The sequence below is a fragment of the Bos mutus genome, chromosome 3 (genome assembly GCF_027580195.1).
Source record: "Bos mutus isolate GX-2022 chromosome 3, NWIPB_WYAK_1.1, whole genome shotgun sequence".
Lineage (NCBI taxonomy): Eukaryota > Metazoa > Chordata > Mammalia > Artiodactyla > Bovidae > Bos > Bos mutus.
In genome coordinates this window covers 19,594,601-19,608,066 of record NC_091619.1, presented here as the reverse complement: position 1 = coordinate 19,608,066, position 13,466 = coordinate 19,594,601, and the positions used below count along the sequence as shown (strand labels likewise).

Genomic DNA, 13,466 nt, shown 5'->3' with positions numbered 1-13,466 from the left:
TTCTTTTAAAGTGTAGCATGTTAGGGATGTCTGCTTGAGTCTGATTGTGGTTTGTTTTAATGGAGTACATAATAAGATATGCTAAATGTGAAAAATATTTCTCATTTCATTGTTGATTTTGCTAATAGAAAAAGTCATTATTGAAACAAATTGATAGAAGGCATAACTTGCTTAGTCCCAGAGAATTAAGCCTAAATATCATCATGCTGACTCACTAATTCACATACTGCTTTTTATGGTTGTCTGTTCATATCTTTATTTCATTTTAGTGACTGTATATCATGCCAGAGGTGTTTACATACAGACTGCTCCATAAGTACACGTTGCTAGTAAATTCTGAGGTACAGCTGCTTAGAAGTGAAGATTTTTGGATTACATCAGAATTAACAGCCCTATATGATGAGATAACAAACGTGGAGCTTTTATGAAACTTCATGAATAGGGACAAAAGGTTAAATACATGATGAAAAAAAGATTTTTTTTTTCTCCTGACCTCATTTAGTCAGTCTAAACCACTGAAGACATTTTTCTGAATTGTTCCTCTTTCCCAATTAGTTATATAGGGATTTACGGGGAGAAATCTTGAGAGAAAGAGTATAGATTAATTTATACGTGTGCTGTGGTAGTGATTTTACACTTCAGGAAAAAACTGGGTATAAAGAATCTAAAGACTTTTCCTCTGCTGTTAATACCTAAGACAGATTGGTGTTGTATGTTTGTTGCTTAAGTTATATTCAGTAGCAGGTTAAGTTATATTCAATAGCAGGAAAAGCCTCTCCATACCATTATTATTTATTATAGTATTCTCTGAAGGAATTAAACTTCCTCTAGTAATATATGTTGGTTGACTCTTTAATGGGGGCAATATAGTATAATAAAAATGAGCAGGTGCAGCCACCTAATTAATGGTTATGTAATTTAAGAAAAACCCATAGTGGTCAGCTTTTGAAAAGAAAAACTTGTGTGATTTTATATTAAAATATTTGATTTAATTATCTGTATGTTAAATTTTCTTTTGAGACTTTTCCCCCAACCCCCATTCTCAGATGTTCTGGTACAGTCACTTGAGAAAAACTGTCCGCAAACATTTTTCTTTACCTTTTTTAATAGTTGTCCTAGAGTTTGCAATATACATTTACAACTAATTTAATTAACCTTGAATTAACACTGTTTTGCTTTACAAATACCTTGTAATAATAAAATGGCACAAATTCCTCCCTTCCTTTCCTTGTCTCTTGTATCATTACAGTCATTCATTTCATTGTAAATAAAGATACACATTCACATCATCATACTTTATTAAATACATTGTTGTTATTATTATTTTAAATAAACTTATCCGTTAGATTAGATAAAAATAAGAAAACTAAGGAATTCCCTGGTGGTCCCATGGTCAGGATTCTGCACTTCCACTGCAGGGAACACAGTCCCTGATAGGGGAACCAAGATTCCCCCATACCTCTCAGTGCCGCTAAAAAAAAAAAGAATAAGAAAAATAAGTTTTTATTTTACCTTCACATCTTCTCTGCTGCTGCTGCTGCTGCTAAGTCACTTCAGTCGTGTCCGACTCTGTGCGACCCCATAGACGGCAGCCCACCAGGCTCCCCTGTCCCTGGGATTCTCCAGGCAAGAACACTAGAGTGGGTTGCCATTTCCTTCTCCAATGCATGAAAGTGAAAAGTGAAAGTGAAGTCGTGTCCGACCCTTCACGACCCCATAGACTACAGCCTACCAGGCTCCTCCATCCATGGCATTTTCCAGGCCAGGAGTACTGGAGTGGGTTACCATTGCCTTCTCCCCATCTTCTCTAGTGGTCTTTTATTCTTTATATAGATTCAGATTTCTGTCAGAGAAAGTCTTTGTTTCTTCTTCATTTTTAAAAAATAATTTCACAGGTTACAGAATTCTAGCTGTTTTTTTTTTTTTTTTTTTCCTTCTAACACTTTAAATATGTTACTCCACTCTCTTCTTGCTTGGGCAATGTCTGAGGAGAAGTTGGATATAATTTTTATTTTTGCCCATCTGTAGTTAAGAGGACAGTTTTTTATATTTTGGTTAGCTTGTACCTCTAGATTGTAAACTGAGACTTCTCTGGCAGGTCAGTGGGACTTCATTGGGACTTCTCTGGCAGGTCAGTGGTTAAGAAACCACCTTGCAGTAGAGGGGACACGGCTTCAATCCCTGATTGGGGAACTAAGATCCCACATGCTGCAGAGCAGCTGAAGAGCCCACAAGCTCTGGAACCTGAGTGCCACAACTAGAGAATCTGTGCAAAGCAATGGAAGATCCTGCATGATACAGTGAAGACCCCACATGCTGCAGCTAAGACCCGATGCAGACAAATATTTAAAACAAAAAACCCAAATAGTTCTGGGTGCCCCCTCCTCTTAGGTAGAACAGGATGGCTAGAGTGGACTAGAGTTGGGTATTTCCTCCCACCAGATCAATTGCTGCTTCTGCTAAGTCGCTTCAGTCGTGTCCAACTCTGTGCGACCCCATAGACAGCAGCCCATCAGGCTCCCCCGTCCCTGGGATTCTCCAGGCAAGAACACTGGAGTGGGTTGCCATTTCCTTCTCCAATGCATGAAAGTGAAAAGTGAAAGTGAAGTCACTCAGTCATGTCCGACTCTTAGCAACCCCATGGAATGCAGCCTACCAGGCTCCTCCGTCCATGGGATTTGCCAGGCAAGAGTACTAGAGTGGGGTGCCATTGCCTTCTCCGACCAGATCGATTAGGCTTTGATAAATCCCAGCAGGTTAAGCTCTGGTTAATAGTTTCTCCTGAGGGCAGACCTTGTTAGAAACAGAATGATCTGGCATATTTCAAAATAGTTCCTTTCCCCCTCTGCAAGAATTTAAGAGGGAATTTTTCTCATTGTGCCAACCTAGTGGAGATCCAGAAGATAAAACTCATAAAAGTTTGTGGGAATCACAGTAATTGAGTTCTCCTGGAGTTTTCAACTCTCAAACTAGTCTACATTGAGCCTCCAGCAGTTTATCACTTTAAAGTTGAGGTTTCCCTACCCTAGCACTCACTCGTTCCACCAGGGTTTCTGCTCTGGTAAATGATTCTCCATCAGTCACTTCAGTTTTGGGGCCTGAAGTTTACTCTCTGACCTCACGTCTATTATGGATATAATTGTTTATTCTTTCCATTTAACTTTTCACATGTTGTTGGGATAGAATGTTAACCTCCATACTTCTCCATAAATCTTTTTTTTTAAACCCTATTTGATTTTTTTAAATATATATTTCATTTATTTATTTAGGCTGCTCCAGGTCTTAGTTGTGGCATGTGGGATCTAGTTCCCTGACCAGGGATCGAACCTGGACCCCCTACATTCAGAGCACAGGGTCTTATCCACTGGACTACCAGGGAAAAGTGAAAGTCGCTCAATTGTTTCTGATTCTTTGCGACCCCATGGACTATACAGTCCATGGAATTCTTGAGGCCAGAATACTGGGGTGGGTAGCCGTTCTCTCCCCCAGGGGCTCTTGCCACCCCAGGGATCGAACCCAGGTCCCACACATTGCAGGCGGATTCTTTACCAGCTGAGCCACGAGGGAAGCCCAAGAATACTGGAGTGGGTAGCCTAGCCCTTCTCTAGTGGATTTTCCCCACCCAGGAATCAAACCAAGATCTCCCGCACTGCAGGCAGGTTCTTTACCAACTGAGCTATCAGGAAAGCCCAGACTACCAGGGAAGTCCCTCTATAACTCTTTGATCAACAAACATTGTAATAGGGGTGTGTATGCATGCGTGCTCAGTTGATTTTGTCATGTCCAATGCTTTGCGACTCCATGGACTGTATCCCACCAGGGTCCTCTGTCCATGGGATTCTCCAGGCAGAATACTGGAGTGGGTTGCTGTGCCCTCCTCCAGGGGATCTTCCTGGTCTGGGCATTGAACCTGCATCTCCTACATTAAGGCAGATTCTTCACCCACTGAGCCACCTGGAAAGCCCAGAAGTGTGTATAATTAGTTTGTAAGAAGATAAAATTGTGAATTTCCATTTATATCTCAGCTTTCATTGCATACAGAGTAGTTTCAAAATCTGCCATGTACTGGGATGATAGGAGGATCTTCCTGGCACATATCATGTAAAAGACGAATATATAAACTCCTAAGGCACGTTACTGTTCTAGTGGATTCCAGTAAACTACTTTGAATAAATTTTCCTGTGTTGATATTGTTATCTATAGAGTGTAACTTTAAAGCTTTCCTTTGTTCAAGTGCTGTTTTTTTAACATGTAATAAGGCTATCCTTTCCTGTTTCATTAAGTACATGACAAGTTAATTTCAGAATCTCTTAGTATAGCAAGAATGATGAAAATAGCCTACTGTATTTCTGTTTACAGACTAGTTCTGTTACTGAAATTCTGTGCTGTAATCCTCTGAACACACCTTGAGGATTTGAACAAAACATCCTATTCTTGGTTCCAAAATCTTAAGTTATGAGCACATAACCTTTACTATGTTTGTTTGTTGTAAGTACCAATTAAATAATAATTTAAACTGTCTTTTCCTTTTTTTGATGTCCCTGTGAAGTCCCCTGAACCACCAGAGAAGTCCCAGTTTATAGTCTATGGAATTTTGTACAATTTTTTTTTGAGATTCTGTTGTTATAGTTTGTGCGTTACAGATATCTTTCATTCAGTGATCAAAACAGAATTTTAATTTTATCATCCTGTGCTGTCAAGTATTTATGTCTGATGTGTGAGATACAGAAGTAGCATATTTAATTATGTCATTAACATTTTGTTCTGAGCAGAGTGAGATTTTAGGAACAAATATTTCAAGAAAATGTTTTCTCAAAAGGAACTGAGCAAATCTCAAAAATTTTTTTGTCATCAACTTATAGGTTATTGGCAGTTTGTAGAAGCACTTCAGAAAGCTTATTCAGATATGAGTGAGTGATTGAAGTCGCTCAGTTGTGTCCGACTCTGCGATCCCATGGCCTGTAGGAGCCTACCATGCTCCTCCGTCCGTGGGATTTTCCAGGCAAGAGTATTGGAGTGGTTTGCCATTTCCTTCTCCAGAGGATCTTCCTGACCCAGGGATTGAACCCAGGTCTCCCACATTGTAGGCAGATGCTTTACCATCTGAGCCACCAGGGAAGTCAAATATTAGGACTCATGAATCTTTTCCATAAAGACAATTTTTTTTAAGGTTAAAAAAATATTTATTGGCTGCACAGGGTCTTCTTACTGCAGCATGCAGGGTCTTCTTTAATTGCAGCATGCAGGATTTTTTTTCTAGTTGAGGCATATGGGATAGTTCCCTGACAAGTGATGGAACCCAGGCCCCTGCATTGGGAACACAAAGTCTTAGCCAACTGGACCACCAGTGAAATCCCCATAAAGACATTGTAAGGCTTTTTTTTTTTTTAATGGAATGAGAATAACCCTTGTTTTAGGTATTTTGTTCTCCTCTAACATTTTCTTCTTTTTTATACTATTTACTATGTCCAGATTAAAGTTGAATTATAATGAATAAAGGTGATTTATTTTGGAGTTTCTCTCATGAAATTTCGACCTACATAGACATTTTTCTTTAATTAATTTTCACACAATGTCAAGAGTTCCCAAAGAGAAATTTTCTTGAAAGATTCAAGGATTGCTAAGAGAAATATTTCACTTAAAGGGTAGTATTAATATGTTTAATGTTGTTTAGCTTAGTGTACTAAAATTTTAGAAAGATTAGAATTATGACATAAGTGCAATTCTTATTCTCTTATGATTATTGAAGTATTAATTCATGATCTTTTGTTTATTTATTTATTGACTGAACCATGTGGCATGTGGGATCTTAGCTCCTGGACCAAAGATCAGCCCCATGCCCCCTACAGTGCTGCAAGAGTGAAGTCTTAACCACTGGAACACCAGGGACGTCCCTGTGGTATCTTATAAAGGAGATAGTTTAAATTATTTTTATAATTTTTTTTCGTGTCTCCCTGTTTGTAGGTTACCCTTTAATTAGATTCTGTGAATATATTTATAGAGGTCTCATTTATTTTTTTTAATTCTCTTGTACTTCTTGGCAGTCACTCATAATAATGGCAAAATATGAAATCCCTGATGTAAAAAACACATATGCTTTCTTTTACTAGTGATTTTGAACATTTTTTTCTTGTTCTACTAATCAGTTCTCTTTGAATTGTCTGCCCATATATTTGCTTGTGTTTTATTTTGAGATATTGGAGGACTTTTTTGTTTTGTTTTATTTTTTTAAACTACATCTGAGTCTTTTCCTTTATATATATATCTTGTTATTAATGCCTTTCTCCCAGAAAGATTACCTCAAGATAGAGAAGAACTAAAAATTTACCTATAATTTATTCTAACCCCATTCAAGGTGGGAAGTTAGGACTGGGATTCTTCAAGGTCTGTATCCTCAGTGACCCAGCCCTTAAGAAGGGCTCAGAATTGGAAATGAAAAAACAAGAAAGTTATTGATCATGAAAAGCAACAGGAAGTAGACACAACTAACAGCAGGATTAAATTTTGCAGGAACTTCAAATAATATATTTGTTGGATAAAGAATATAAAGTAAGTTTATTTGAAGTGATTTAAGACTTAAAGAAGAATAAGCCTTTAAAAAATGACCAGGCAGATTTTCAAAAAGAAGCCAATGTCATATCTTTTCTAGATATGAAAAACTGTATTTTCTTGATGAAAAATGCATTCATTGATGTTTAAAACTCAGTGAATAATTTAAGCAGCTAATTTAGACACAGCTGTGGAGAGAATAATAAACCAGAAAATAACATTGAGAAAATGCCACTGTGGGCTTCCGAGATGGCTCGTGGTAAAGGATCCGCCTGCCAAGCAGGGGACACAGATTTGATCCCTGGGTTGGAAAGGTCCCCTAGAGAAGGAAATGGTAACCCAGTATTCTTAACTGGAAGATCCCATGTACAGAGGAGCCTGATGGACTCCAGCTATGAATCATGGGGTTGCAAAGAATCAGACACAACTTAGCAAGTAAACAACCACCATCATTCACCTCATGAAAGGGATGAAGGGTGAAACAACAGTCCATGAGCTTGGGAAACAGAAACGTGTAAAAGCACCCAAGGAGACAAATAGAAGAAGAAAAGTATCAGTTGTGTAAAAGTGAAATTAGAAGCATCACATGTAAAACGGTGGGAAAGGAAGAATAAAATGGAAATGAACAAGACTCAAAAGGTTGGGAGTGTGATATTTATGAAAAAAAGAAGAAATACAAAAATGTGTAACTGATACCTTAAAAGAAGAAGGCAGAAATTTTAAACTTTAACATAAAGCAAAGAACCTCTTTGTGAACTAGGTGAAAGGATCAAATTACCTCCTGAGGATAAAATTCAAGATGTTCTCAAACATCAAAATCCAGAACCAAAGAACAGTGGGACAAAATCCATAATGTCCTCAAACTGGATAGTTTCATCTATACCAAAATGATAATGACAGACATTTTTGAGCACCTCTTTCTTCAGGAAATTTTAGAAAGCAACCTTCAGTCTTTTTGTTAGCCACAAAGAAATGTAACATGCTTAGTTGCTCAGTTGTATCCAACTCTTTGCGATCCCATGGACTGTAGTCTGCCAGGCTCTTCTGTCCATGGGGATTCTCCAGGCAAGAATATTGCAGTGGGTTGCCATGCCCTCCTTCAGGGGATCTTCCCAACCCAGGGATTGAACCCAGGTCTTCCACATTGCAGATAAATTCTTTACCAGCTGAGTCACCAGGGAATGGTGAATTTCTACAAACAATGTAGAAATGAGAGAGAAAATGAAAGTCATTTAAGTATATACTGATCTCTTCATTTAATATAGTAGGAGTCAGACAGTGTCAGTTGTTAAAACTGATACTGTAAAAAACTGGTGTAGTAAAAAAATTATATATGTATGTCTAATTGGATAATGAGGCAGCAACAGGAAGAGAATGCTGATTTAATCACTGCTAATAATGTCAGCAAATATTGAAGGCTAAGGAGAAAAGGAAATATATACTAATCTGAATGCAGAGTTCAAAGAATAACAAGGAGAGATAAAGCTGTCCTGCGTGATCAATGGTGAGAAACAGAGGAAAACAATAGAGTGAGGAAGACTGGAGATCTCTTCAATAAAGTTAGAAATACCAAGGGAACATTTCATGCAAGGATGGGCACAATAAAGGACAGAAACAGTAAGGACCTAACAGAAGCAGAAGATATTATGAAGAGGTGGCAAGAATACATAGAAGAACTATATAAAAAAGATCTTAATGACCCAGATAACCATGATGGTGTGATCACTCAACTAGAGCCAGGCATCTTGGAGTGCGAAGTTAAGTGGCCAAGGAAGCAACTCTGACCAAAGCTAGTGGAAGTGATGAAATTCTAGCTGAGCTATTTCAGAATAATCCTTAAAGCTGATGCTGTTAAAGTGCTGCACTCAATATGCCAGCAAATTTGGAAAAACTCAGCAGTGGCCACAGAACTGGAAAAGGTCAGTTTTCATTCCACGCGCCAAAAAAGGGCAATGCCAAAGAATGTTCAAACTACCGCACAATTGAACTCACTTCACATGCTAGCAAGGCAATGCTCAAAGTCTTTCAAGCTAGGCTTCAACAGTATGTGAACCGAGAACTTCCAGATGTATAAGCTGGATTTAGAAAAGGCAGAGGAACCAGAGATCATATTTCCAACATCCATTAGATCATAGAAAAAGCAAGAGAATTCCAGAAAAGCATCTACTTCTGCTTCATTGACTACACCAAAGCCTTTGACTGTGTGGATCACAGCAAACTGGAAAATTCTTAAAAGACATAGGAATACCAGACCACCTTATTCTGTCTCCTGGGAAACCCATATGCAGGTCAAGAAGCAACAGTTCAGACCTTACATGGAACAACTGGTTTAATATTGCAGATCCTTTCCAACCTTAGTCTTTTGTCTTCTTTTATGCTCTGGTTTTCTCCATAGCACATTTCACTATCTGATATTCTCAATGTTTTACCTTTTTATTGCCTCTTGCCATTCCTCACGCATTAGAATGAAATTTCTGTGTTGAAGGGAAATTTTTTTTTGTTGCTGTTATTCCTAGCATTTAAACAGAAGGTACTTTAAAACTATTTGTTGAAAAAATTAATTACTGATGAAACAAGAGTTCAAGATTATAAAGTAGATAAAATCAGTAGTGTTTTTGAATACCATCAGTTTAGAGTTAAGAACGGAGAAGGCAAATGGCACCCACTCCAGTACTCTTGCCTGGAAAATCCCATGGACGGAGGACCCTGGTGGGACACAGTCCATGGGGTCGCTAAGAGTCGGACACTATTGAGCGACTTCACTTTGACTTTTCACTTTTCGTGCATTGGAGAAGGAAATGGCAATCCACTCCAGTGTTCTTGCCTGGAGAGTCCCAGGGACGGGGGAGCCTGGTGGGCTGCCGTCTATGGGGTCGCACAGAGTCAGACACGACTGAAGCGACTTAGCAGCAGCAGCAGAGTTAAGAAATGTAACAAAAAATTTATTCAAAGAAATAACATTGTTTATAAAATATTCAGAAGGAAACTTGACAGCAAGTGTTTAGGAGCTGTATGAATAAAATTATCGGTATCTAGTAACACCAATAAGCTTGACTAAATAGATAAATTTACTTTAGTTATTGTGGAGCCAAAGTTAATGTTGAGATATCTTTTTTCCTATTTTAATATATAAAATTAATGGTACTTGGGAGTTTTTCAGTATTTTATATGAACTTCAAGGTCATCTAGAAGTATACATACGCAGAAATAACCGGGAAGACTTATGAAAATGTTCTAAAAAGTAATGGTTATGGCTGTACAATTCTGTGAATATATCAAAAACTTGAATTTGTGCTCAGAAAGGGTAAGTTTTACGTTATGTGAATTATATCTCAATAATGTTATAAATAATCAAGGAATTCCTATAGGATTACAAAAAGTCAAATTTTTTTTAAGTATTAAAACATATTATAAAGTTATAGTGTCAACATATTATTGTATTAATGGCTCAGGAATAAACATAAATGTGAAAGTGAAATCACTCAGTCATGTCTGACTCTTTGCGACCTCATGGCCTGTAGCCTACCAGGCTCCTCTGTCCATGGGATTTTCCAGGTAAGAGTACTGGAGTGGGTTGCCATTTCCTTCTCCAGAACATAAATGTAAAAGAAGCAAAATGGAGAGCTTAGACCTAAATATAAATAAAAATATGTGATATATGTATTTTAAGCCAGTGAATATGAAATGAGAAATGGAAAAACTGTTAGAACAATAGACAAAACCTTTTCAGGTAAAAGTTGTTTCTCTACTGTAGATTATGTTTTAAAAATCCAAAATAGATAAGTATTTTAAAAGTAAGAATGAGACCACAAAAACATTCATTGAAAATGTGGTGAAGATTGTCAATAGGAGGATGTGATCGTTTCAGTTATGCTATGAAAACCAAACTATAAAGCTAAAGAGACTATTTAATCCAGTAAAATGGTTAAGAGCTTTAGCTCTGAAATCAGACTTATGTTTAAAGCATATTTGAATCACTTAATGATTAAGTGACTTTGGTCAGGTGACCTAGTTTCTAAACTATATTCCCTTGTTTAAAAGTAAATAAATTTAATGAGGATAATTACATTAACCACATCATATGTTTGTTGTTTGGATCAAATGACAGATTGTGTGGTAGTACAGTTTTTCATATGTTTTTGAATGCATTGAACTTCTTTTTAAGAAAAACAATAGGAAGCAGGAAGATAGCCAGTAAACTGAGAGAGAAATGTGCAACATCAGAGAAACAACTACTATTTCAAGAATACTGAAGGCTCTTCAGAATGTGCTGTGCTTAGTTGCTCAGTCATGTCCAACTCTCTGCGACCCCAAGGACTGCAGCCCACCAGGCTCCTCTGTCCATGGGATTCTCCAGGCAAGAATACTGGAGTGGGTTACCATTTCCTTCTCCAGCTCTTCTAAATAAGAAATTATAAACTCCACAATTTAGAAAAATGACATAGGTCAAGACCTTCAACAGCTGTTACACTGCTGAGAAAATATACAAGGACTACAAAATCACATTCCAAAAAATGCCTCGTTCAGAATACCAGTCAGTAAGTGAAATGTAAATAGAAATGCCTCAAAAGTGTATCTTAAACAGGTTGTGAAACCTTAAACACTGATAATGGGAGTAAAAAAATATTTTCTTTACATTCAGCACATTGACATTTCACAAAAAGAAAACTCACATAGCTTAATGTGAAAATATTACAAGCAATATAAGAATACAAACCAAAAAGTAGAAAAAAAAAGAAAGAGTCAATAGATGAGTATAGACCTCAAAACCAAAGAGGTGGAAATATTGAAACCATCTGAAAGATTTTGAAATGGTTTTTTGGGCAAAAAGACAACCTATTGATAAAAACAGGACAATAAGAAATGGATTTGAAATGAACCAAATAGTAATTAATGTAATGACATTTGAAATGAAAACTCAGTGCGTTTATTGGAAGAGTAAATGAGAGAATATTGTTTTCTGGAGATAGATATAACCAAATCACCCAATTGTCAAGGTTTGGGAACGTTAAGATTGACATGAATACTGTTAGTCTGATGTTTAATTTCAGAATTGTCAGAAGCAAGGTTGTCATTTATTACTGGTTCTGCCATAAAGAATATCATAAGTCATAAGATATTATCTTGGGTTACAGATGCAGTGTTTATAATACTCTGAATTTTTATAATAAACTTTTTTCCATTAAAAAAAAATCTTGATACAGAGCTGTCCTATTTGTATAATTACTAATTTTGTGTATCTTTTGCTATGACAAACCTAGACAGCATATTAAAAAGCAGAGACATTACTTGGCCGACAAAGGCACATCTAGTCAAAGCTGTGGTTTTTCCAGTAGTCTTGTATGGATGTGAGAGATGGACCATAAAGAAGGCTGAGCACCAAAGAATTGATGCTTTTGAACTGTGGTGTTGGAGAAGACTTGAGAGTCCCTTGAACTGCAAGGAGATCCAACCAGTCCATTCTAAAGGAAATCAGTCCTGAATATTCATTGGAGGGACTGATGCTGAAGCTGAAGCTCCCAATACTTTGGCCACCTAATGTGAAGAGCGGACTCATCAGAATAGACCCTGATGGTGGGAAAGATAGAAGGCAGGAGGAGAAGGGGACAACACAGGACGAAATGGTTGGATGACGTCACCAGCTCAATGGACATCAGTTTGAGCAAGCTCCGGGAGATGGTGAAAGACAGCGAAGCCTGGTGTGCTGCAGTCCATGGGGTTGCAAAGAGTCGGAAACAACTGAGCAACTGAACAGCAACAACAGATACACCCTTCAACCAAGCAGTTCCACTTTTAGAAGTTGATCTGAAGGAAATAATTGGATGAATAGGCAGAGATTTATATAATTAGATGTTCATCATCATAGTACAATAACAGATAGGCAAGGACTTTCCTGGTGGTCTAGTGGTTGAGAATCTGCTTGCCAATGCAGCAGACGAAGATTCTTTCCTTGATCTGGAAAGATTCCCCCATGCCGTGGAGCAGTGAAGCCCTTGTGCCACAACTATTGAGCCAGTGTATATAGCCTGCAAGCCACAACTGCTGAGCCTGAGCTCCTAGAGCCTGTGCTCCACAGCAAGAGAACTTACCTCGGTGAGAAGCCTGTGCACTGCAGTAAAGAGTAGGCCTCGCTTACTGCAACTAGAGAGTGCTCACGTGAGGCAACGAAGACCTTAGCGCAGCCATAGATAAATAAATCTTTTTTTTTGTGGGGGAGGAACTGTTAGGAGAAGAATTTAAATTAAAAAATAAATAGCCAAAAATTGTTTAAAAAGTAGCCAGTGTGAGTTTGATTTTATTAATTTTGAGCTATTATGAAACCATTAAATTGATAGACTCACTCTTGATTTATTTACATAAAAAGGCATCTTCCTTGTATTATTCCAGTGGGATATGAAGCCACAATCATTTTGGCCCCATTTTAAAGAAAGAATGTACATGTGTTTATTTGAGTATATCATGAAGTATCTGAAATGTAAAATTGTTTATCTATGGATGATAGTATTTATACCTTCCCTTTTCTAGTGAGAATACTTTTATCTTTGTTTTCAAGTTGAAAAAAATTGTATGCTGGAAATGATGTTTTGATACAGTATCCTTTTCATTGGAAATAATATACTCTTAAAATTGATACCTCTTACCCTTAGTTGTCATTTTAAGAGATTCTTAGAATTGTAAGAGAGTAGTACCACCAGTACCAAATGTAGTTTTCAACATATTATTCTCTTTAACTCAGTTTATTCAGTGTCAGTATTTGGAAGAAAAAACTCTTTGAAACCAAATTATCTGTGTTTTCTGTTTTATTTTTATTTTTCCCTTCTTTAGTCATAGACCATTTACTAATAGTTAATGTGGAATACTAACTAGTTTAGGATGATTTTAATTAATCTGAGACATTTATTTCTGACAAAGGTGAA

The 13,466-nt window shown here is 37.2% G+C and overlaps 1 protein-coding gene and 1 non-coding gene across 8 annotated transcripts in view; one reads left to right on the top strand and one right to left on the bottom strand.

Moving 5' to 3' along the window:
• Positions 1–13,466, top strand: part of ASH1L (ASH1 like histone lysine methyltransferase) — a 207,362-nt gene that overhangs the window by 45,704 nt on the left and 148,192 nt on the right. The gene's annotated exons all lie outside the window — the stretch shown is intronic.
• On the bottom strand, positions 3,307–3,379 carry TRNAQ-CUG (transfer RNA glutamine (anticodon CUG)). Its single transcript has one exon. It is a non-coding gene; the product is annotated as a tRNA-Gln (tRNA).